Source organism: Mesoplodon densirostris, chromosome 5 (assembly GCF_025265405.1).
Source record: "Mesoplodon densirostris isolate mMesDen1 chromosome 5, mMesDen1 primary haplotype, whole genome shotgun sequence".
NCBI lineage: Eukaryota > Metazoa > Chordata > Mammalia > Artiodactyla > Ziphiidae > Mesoplodon > Mesoplodon densirostris.
The window spans coordinates 22,836,607-22,839,361 of record NC_082665.1 but is presented as its reverse complement, the minus strand read 5'-3'; the positions used below and the strand labels follow the sequence as shown (position 1 = coordinate 22,839,361).

At 41.5% G+C, this 2,755-nt stretch overlaps 1 pseudogene; it reads right to left on the bottom strand.

Annotated features, from left to right (window-relative positions):
• Positions 1 to 301: 301 nt before the first annotated feature.
• LOC132490416 (malate dehydrogenase, mitochondrial-like) lies at positions 302 to 1,551 on the bottom strand (annotated as a pseudogene).
• Between the last annotated feature and the right edge of the window lie 1,204 nt (positions 1,552 to 2,755).

Here is a 2,755-nt window from a genome sequence, read left to right as displayed (position 1 = left end):
CTCTGCCTGGAGTAGTTCAAAACTTTTACATATACTTTTACTTTTTCCTCTTCCCTTGAATTTGTTTTCTCTCACACTCAAAAATTTGAAAGAAAAAAAAAAATGTAGGAGAACTTGAAAAAGAAAATCAAAGCCTGCTTTTACTGATGTAGATAGACTGACCCGAGATTTGGAAGGGGTGTTTTGTTCATACAATACTCATCATCAAAGCAAACTGAAAAGGCAAAGGTGTCTGAAATGGCTTTACACTGACATGACGCCTTAATTTGTTAAGGAGACGGACTGCTCGCTAACCGCCTTCTCATTTCATGTTTTTTTTTACAAACTCCTCTCCTTTCTTGATGGAGGCTTTTAGCTCAAAAATGACCTCAGCAATCATCTTCTCTTCAAACGGGCGAGATTTTGTGGATGCCTAGATTCTTTTCGATGCCCTTTCCCCCCAGCATCGATGGTGTGGAGAAGTACGGACGGTCTGTTTCTTGGGACTTGACGAAGGGACATTTGACAACTTCCTTTCAGTTCATCGCATCCACGAGGGAGGAGACAAATCAGCGGGCTCCGGCGTATGCCGTGGACAGGGTGGCAGGGTCTGCTGTGGCCTTAGCCTTGACCACCTCTGGGCCAGCCTCCTGGATCCACCCGGTGAGGGTAGCCAGCAGGTCCCAGGAAAAGTCCACTTTGGGGGTGCACTGAGATCAGCGGGATGATCCTCCCAGCAAGGCCCCCAATGACAAGAACGTTGAATCGAGCCGATCCACACCCTTCAGTTCTGCAACAGAAGTGTTGGCTTGGACAATGTCCAGGCTTGTCACCCCAAATATTTTATTGGGGTTGTAAACTGAATGCTTCTTGAAAACTTCCGCTGTGATTGGGATGGTGGAGTTAACTGGATTTGAAATGATGCAGATCATGGTCTCAGGACTGTGCGGGCACAGGCAGCGGTCAGGGTGGCCAGGATTGTGGCATGGGTGTTGAGCAGGTTGTCCCGTGTCATGCCTGCTTTTCTTGGGACTCCTGCGGTAATAGCCACCTTGTCGCAGCCCTCCGGGCAGTCTGGAAGCTGTCCAGCTCCGAGGTGTCCTTTCACTATTGCTCTGTTCTGGATGTGTCTCTGATCGGCGGCCACTCCGGGTGTATGGGCAATACCGTGGAGGGTCGGGTGGCTCACCAAAGGGCCGTTCTTCAGGAGAAGTGAAAGAGGCTGCCAGATTCCTCCAAACCCCCAGCATGGCTGCTTTAGCACTGTTCTGGGCCAAGGTGCCTAAGAGTGGTGGAGAGCGGTGCCCGCAGGCCGGGCGGTGGCAGACAGGGTGCGGACCAGCGCAGAAAGGAGCCCGCGAGGGACAAAAGAAGAAAGCAAATGTGATATTTCTATTTTTATTTACTACTATATTACAAAAGGAAAGTCCCTGTAAGGAAACATGTGACTGAACAAACTTTGTCCCTTGTAATTCTTACCTGTTTTATTTTACCAATGTAGTCCAATAATACTCATGTGTATTTACGTATGAAAAGGTAAGTACAAAGCTCAAGGTGGTTCAATAAACCCATGACTGCTTAGAAAATTATTAAGTAATTTGGAGGCATATGTTATATTGCTAATGATTATTTAGTTATTACAGAGTTTTAATGTTAAGTTTACTAATATTTTTAATATAACTTCGTTTTAACAAATATCTTCAGCAAGGTAGAAAATATTATTCCAGTTTTTCTGCATTAAAAGTAAAGTCATAATGTGTTCCCAATAAAAGGCACCAATGTTCTTTGGAGAAATGGCTGATTCTATATTTGGGACAAAGTACAAGGTAAGCATGTAATATGTTGTTCTAGGAAGCAAGTATGTGCTCAAATTCTGATGTGAAAGTGTGAAAAGGACAAGAACCTAGTGAAAAGGTGTTTCCTTGGGCCAAATTTAATACAGATTGTGTATTAAAAAAAACACAGAAAGAAAGAAAGAAAAGGATTGAAGGTAATACATTATAAAAATTCGAATAACAAAAGTTTCCATGGATCCATAATGATGTTTTAACAAAGAAGGAAGGAGGGTAAAGAAAAAGCTCTTCTTTACTTGACAATGAAAGCTAATATGCAGTGAAAAATGAGATAATTGGAAAGGTCACTATCTTACCACCCTTTGTGCCATAATCATCAATGAAGCTAAATGACTAGATAAAATATTGTTGGAGAACAGGATATTTATAAGATATTTACAGCATCTCAAAGTATCACCTTACAAATTATTGATGGCAAAGAGTGAAAGATTTTCTACAATGAAGAAATCTGGTAGACAATACCATATCCAAGTGATTCAACTTAGCACACAAATAATGAGACAAAATGACTTTATGTATTGATACCTACATATGTGAAGCAATGAAAATACATGTCACCTCTGTAATGCTTTTTGCAATGAAGCTTCATCTAGTTATAATTATGAGGAAAAATCACACTTATCCAGGTTGTGTGTGATATTCCATATTAGAGACTGATTATACAAGTGGACAATGGTTAGACCTGCAAACTAAATAATGCCACTTGCCATCTGTTTCTACAAGGATGAAGTCACTAACCAATAGAGTCACTGACCTTTAACACACCCTGAAAGGAGTTCAGGGCAGAGATCAGGAATGAGGCACTCGATGCTCTGGGAAAATCTGGCTGAACAGGGTTTCAGATAGATATTTTCAGAAGAAAATTTAAGGAACACAATTTCTTGCATCTTCTTATACCTAGGAAAGCAGTAAAATCACTAATG